Here is a 6,888-nt window from a genome sequence, read left to right on the forward strand (position 1 = left end):
GTTTACTTGTACTTGGCCGTAGAAACCAGTAAATCTAATGTGGATTCAGTTCCTTCATCTCCATTTGCTGAAACATGCAATGGGGTAAATGTTGCAAATCCAAAATGGAAATCTGAATATTCGCTATGAACTTGTCACACTTATGTGTTCCCGTGTTTATATGCAAACCTATACAAGTAAGCTTTTCAATGGCGCCGGATCAAATTGTCTGTCGAATTTCAATGTGGTTTCTTTATAATGTATGATGAATAACTTCTTGAAGTATGAGGTACTGAACTAAGAGAGGTTTCATTCTTTTGTTGACTTTTCCTTAATTGTCGTCCCAGCTACAGCATGGTTCAGGCAAACTGGCCAGACTTAGTCCATTATACATAGGTTGACATGCAGGAATATTTGAACTCTGGTCGTCTGCTAATTTATCTGTCTCTTTGTGTATGTTCACATTTAAGCTCTCTTTGGAACTCAGAGTTGATGAAATTTCAAACTTGGTAGTAAAGGTAGTAAGGTAGTAGACCATCATTCATGAATGCGCTTCAAAGGACATCATTCCTTATATGTTCCTCTGTTATTGTGGCTTTTATGCTTACCTTTAATTGCAACTCCTCCGACATGGTCGAACAGATTTCTCTTAAACTTGGCAGGCACAAATGTAGATCATCATGTGAAGAATTTATTCTCAGAATGTTTGTTGATATTTCGAGAGAAAAAAAATTATTTAACGAGACTTATGCATTAGTGGTCACATTTTGGTGCAATTGCATAATGGAATATTAGTGCTGAGTAATAGTACATGGTTGTCAGCACAAATTCAGTTGAAATATTATCAATATTATTAATTATTGATAATTATTTCATTGAAAAGAATGGTACTCTATACCGTTGAGTTTGGTTTGCGACTTCTTAACTTGACGCAAAAGTTTTTTCTTGTTAGTAATTAATTAATACAACAGCGAACCAAATTTCATTTACTATCCCGCAGTTTCGGTAGTTTATGTTGACATTTCCTCAAACATTTAAAACTCGTATTAATCTTGAATGATTATTAAAGAAATAGAAGTAGAAGATGATATGCATATCAATCCTACGATGTACGATAAATAGCTAAACGATAGAGCATCTTTGTCTTATCGCGTCTTGTTCTTGAATTGTTGAATCTTCTGAAAGACTGAAGCTTCAGATAAGATTCATTTCTTACTTTACATCTATAGAAATGATATAATTTGAAGGATCCAGCTTTAAAAAAAACAAAGACTATAATAAATCATTATTGATTATAGTACAAAGGGCCGACGTTGATGAATACTAACGCTAGATCTGAGACATTTTCCCTGCTCTAGAATAATTTCTTAAATGAATTACTATTCCGGCAGTGAACAAAGGTTAGTTCTGCAGAAGTTCATTTATTTTTTTTTCCATCCCCCAACCATTTAATTATGGAGCTTTTTCTTTTCCATATTCACAGCAGTTTTTTTTTTTTTATAGATCATATGTATCCATGCAGCTCTCTACCTCAATCTACCGGTAAAATAATGGCCCTTTTTTCTCCTATGGCAAGACTTTTATGTGTACAATATATTTTTTTTTTCAAGTGCGTCTGATGGCATACGTTCCTAAAATTCCTCTAGAAATAGGATGCGCCCAACTTTTCATTTACGGAAAGTAAATTTTTCCCTATTTTTAATTTCGTCGCTCTTAGCTTTCTAAAAAAAAAAAAAAAAAAAAAAAAAAAAAACAACAACAAAATTCCATTGTAATTTAGCTGAGAATTTTAGACAGTTTTTATGGCGGAATCCTTTTTCCTAGTAGACCTTTAGATTTTTATAATCTCATCCAGCCGTTGTCACTCTGATGTATTTTTTTATGATGAATGAGAATCCGCGATTGTTTCATTTCATCACCACAAAAGAGCATCAGTGTTAGTCCAACAAAAGCTCACGTATCACTCAAGATGCTAAAAGAACCAATTAAAGGGCGACAGATAAGTCTGAAAGAACCAAAGTTTGAAGCATCACTCAAGAGACTGAATGGACCCAATTAAAACATGACGCAAAAGGCTGAAAGAACCAATTTAAAAATACGTGAAAGGCTGAAAGAACCAATCTAAAAATACGTGAAAGGCTGAAAGAACCAATTTAAAAATACGTGAAAGCCTGAAAGAATCAATTTAAAAATATGTGAAAGGCTGAAAGAACCACTTTAAAACATGACGTGAAAGGCTGAAAGAACCATTTTAAAACATTACGCGAAAGGCTGAAAGAACCATTTTAAAACATGACGCGAAAGGCTGAAAGAACCATTTTAAAACATTACGTGAAAGGCTGAAAGAACCACTTTAAAACATGATGCGAAAGGCTGAAAGAACCATTTTTGAAACATGATGCGAAAGGCTGAAAGAACCACTTAAAAATGATGCAAAAGGCTGAAAGAACCACTTTAAAACATGAAGCGAAAGGCTGAAAAAGAACCTTTAACTTTAAAACAGTTGAAGCGAAAAAGGCTTGAAAGAACCATTTTTTGTTTTGAAACATTGGATGCGAAAAGGCTGAAAAGCAACCACTTTCAACATGATGCAAAAGAAAATGGAAAGGAACCTTATTTTAAAACATGAATGCGAAAAGGCTGAAAAGAAACCACTTTAAAACATGATGCGAAAGGCTGAAAGAACATTTTTTTAAAACATGAATGCGGAAAGCCTGAAAAACCCTTTAAAACATGATGCGAAAGGCTGAAAGAACCACTTTAAAACATGATGCGAAAGGCTGAAAGAACCACTTTAAAACATGATGCAAAAGGCTGAAAGAACCACTTTAAAACATGATGCGAAAGGCTGAAAGAACCATTTTAAAATATTACGCGAAAGGCTGAAAAAACAATTTTAAAACATAATGTGAAAGGCTGAAAGAACCACTTTAAAACATGATGCGAAAGGCTGAAAGAATCCCTTTAAAACATGATGCGAAAGGCTGAAAGAATCACTTTAAAACATGATGTGAAAGGCTGAAAGAACCACTTTAAAACATGATGCGAAAGGCTGAAAGAACCACTTAAAAACATGATGCGAAAGGCTGAAAGAAAAACCAAAATACAAATGAATCTTAAACATGATGCGAAAGGCTGAAAGAAATTTCCACTTTAAAAACATGAGCGAAAGGTGAAGAACACTCTACAAACTGATGCAAATGACGCGAAAGGCTGAAAGAATCCCTTTAAAACATGATGCGAAAGGCTGAAAGAACCACTTTAAAACATGATGCGAAAGGCTGAAAGAATCCCTTTAAAACATGATGCGAAAGGCTGAAAGAATCACTTTAAAACATGATGCGAAAGGCTGAAAGAACCACTTTAAAACATGATGCGAAAGGCTGAAAGAACCACTTTAAAACATGATGCGAAAGGCTGAAAGAATCACTTTAAAACATGACGCGAAAGGCTGAAAGAACCACTTTAAAACATGGCACGAAAGGCTGAAAGAATCACTTTAAAACATGATGCGAAAGGCTGAAAGAACCACTTTAAAACATGATGCGAAAGGCTGAAAGAACCACTTTAAAACATGGCACGAAAGGCTGAAAGGACCACTTTAAAAAATAACGTGAAAGGCTGAAAGAACCACTTTAAAACATGGCATGAAAGGCTGAAAGAACCACTTTAAAACATGATGCAAAAGGCTGAAAGAACCATCTCAAAACATGACGTGAAAGGCTGAAAGAACCACTTTAAAACATGATGCAAAAGGCTGAAAGAGCCACTTTAAAACATGGCGCAAATGGCTGAAAGAACCACTTTAAAACATGGCACGAAAGGCTGAAAGAACCAAAGTTTCAATTCAAGCATCACGCGGAAGGCTGAACTTGGCCTCAGTTTCTGTCGATGATTTTGCCAAGTGCAAGCAATAAAGCAGATGCCATCCAAAAACGAGCATATTACACTTCCTGTTTTGGTGTGGCGTTGTGTAGCGCATACCTCGGTAGCAGCGGTATTTAATAACTGAAGGCATTAATAGAAATTAAATCGGGCATGAATAAATTTGCAGGTCAGCCGTTGACAACGGCATGGCTTGCGCCACTACCTCATTGAATTAAATTGCTTATTTTATGAAAGCAAGTTGCGTCAACATTTATTTGCTTATTCTGCTATCAAGTTGTTTACTTCCGTAATGCCATGTAATTATCTGTTATCCCAGTGTTTACCTTTTGATAAGTTTCAGTTTATTCCTGTTATATTCGGTTTGCATTGTCATCATGTCATTTGTGTAAATGAATAGTGTGCTTTGTTAATAATAATAATAATGTCTCTCTAGTCATTCAAGGCAGTGAATGAACGTTACTGCATTCATATTACTTTTTCTTAAAGCTGCCCTGCTTATCTAATTGTGTCCTCTTCCTTAATTCTCCAATCTTCTGACTGTTTTTACTATTTGCACCTCTGTATCTCTTATGCTTCTTTCTTTAGTATCATGCTGCAATCCAAATTTGTTACTAATTCCTTCTGCATGAAATTCAATAGGCATTGAATACTTCAACCTGTTGGAATTAATCCTGTCCAACCTAGTTGTTCCTTATTTTGTGGATTCTAACTTGAATTTTTTACCCCTTATTGTTTTTGTAGAAAAGCGACTAAAGCCTCCTCGGCAGGTTTAAAGTTTAAAGTATCTTCACTACGTCCGCGCAGTCTATAAGATTCGTGAATGTGTATTTAGGCTTCAGAATATTTTCGAGCAGGAATTTCAACTGGTTGTAGAATTATTCATCTCTCGAACACATTGTTTCACAGCACTGTTTGAATATGCAAAACTTGTCATATACGTATTTCCAACACTTCAGTCCAGCTTTGTAAAATGTTTAAAAATATTCGACATTTTTAGCATAAAACTCCTACAAATCAGAGTTCTTATGCCTGAAGGTATTCGCATCCCTTTCTGGTCTCATTATCTTTTAATGTTTAAAAAATGTCAACTCGCAGTATGAATAGTTGTATGCCTGGAATGGTGCTCAGAATCACACACACACACACACACACACACACACACACACACGCACACACACACACACGCACAGAGAGAGAGAGAGAGAGAGAGGAGAGAGAGAGAGAGAGAGAGAAATATCTCTTCCAGTTGTCTGTTGTTTGTGTATCTGACTAAAGAACCCAAAAGGGTTTTAGAATAAGTATATCGTATGGATGATTACATCGGCATTTTTAGTCACTTTTAAATCGTCTTCAAAAATAATGTCGAACTGGGTAAATAAGATATCTGTGATGTAGCCGTCCACTTTATCAGAAACGGCAATGGGTTCCAGCCTCTTGAAGCCTTTTCGTTTCATCTCTGCTGTATATCGAGTACTTCAAAAGTCCGCGTCCGATAAATAGGAGAAAATATAAAGATGAGGTTTATGGAAATGCGTCGAGGTTACAAGTCTGCCATCCCATCCCTTCCTCCTCCAGCGAAAGTTCCACGAATCGCATTTTATTGGGTGTCTTTGCGTCTTCAAAGCTTCTCCCGACTCCTTTGATGTTGCAAGTCATTCTGCAATTTCCCCGAATCGCCTGCACTTGCCTCTCGGTCTTAAAATATTAATGTAAACTAATCTCTTCCTTTTCATTTTGCAGTTTTTTCCTCGCGCTCAGGAGAAACGTCGACAGCAGCATTTAATAGTGCTGCATTATGAGAGATCTGCTGAGAAACGTGATTTTTCTGAAGTACTGTGTTGTATGCTTCTCGGAAGGCCTGCCATTTCTTAAGCTGTACACGACAGTTGGAAACTGTCAGTGGCTGGCATTGCGTATCAATCATGGCTGATTAGTACTTTTGAATAAAAATTTCTTTGTGTTAAGAAGTGAATCGGAAATTCTTTTGTCAGTTTTCAATGATACCGCGGGAGCCTTAGGAATAATATTTTTGGCAAAAGACAGATTAATTATTATTAGTTGGAGGAGGAGGAGGAGGAGGAGGAGGAGGAGGAGGAGGAGGAGGAGGACCCTCTTTTAGGGGCATCCTATGGGATTCTATAGCTGCATCAGGTCTTGATTTTATATTGGGTCATTTCCATATACAGGAAGGTCGTATAAAGCAGATATCGTAAAGAATCGATGTACTGGCACTCTACAAACCGGACGTTTCAAAATATGTACACCTTTACATCTGTGGGGAAGAGACGATGATAACACATGACAAGCTGTGTATGGAATACTTATTTGAGATTTTTCCCTGATTTTTCAGGTTCAAGTAGAAAGATGCAGAGAAATGTCATTGTTATTTCGTACTGCGTGAAACCAAATGTGCTTATCGGATTTGCTTTCTATCTGACTTCAGAGATCTACCTCAGACCTCTTAATTGTAGTCATTGTATCTTTCCCACTGAAGATGTGAAAACGCTAACCTGCTTCGAACGTTTGAAACGTTGGTGTTGTAATTGCCCAATCGGTTAATGAATGAATTCCCTTTGGAATTTTCTGTACACCTCTTCTGCTATAGAGGGAAGTATTACGGTACATACATAGTAGAAAAATCAAAACTGATGATGCAGCTGTAACATTCAGCGAAATCAAAACTGATGAAACTGCTGTAACATTCAGCGAAAATGTTACTATTTTTTATTTTTATTATTCTTAAAAAGCCTGCATTCCCACGGACCAACCCTATTGGTAATTTGATATCCTAGTAAGCTTGCACAGAGTACAATGGCCTTATGAACAAGGTGTTTTCTCTAGCAATGGTACTGAACAAGTAAGTCTGACGATGTTTGAGGACATCGACGCCTAACACAACGAACAGACTGCCTTAAAGTTCATGTAGTTTATCATCGCTTTTAGATGCACTTACCTGGCTAATGAAGGGCAGGGTTAGTTCATATTTTTCGAGCAAAGCATTCTGTGGGAAATATTTCTAAT

This window comes from Macrobrachium nipponense, chromosome 19, assembly GCF_015104395.2.
Source record: "Macrobrachium nipponense isolate FS-2020 chromosome 19, ASM1510439v2, whole genome shotgun sequence".
Classification (NCBI taxonomy): Eukaryota; Metazoa; Arthropoda; class Malacostraca; order Decapoda; family Palaemonidae; genus Macrobrachium; species Macrobrachium nipponense.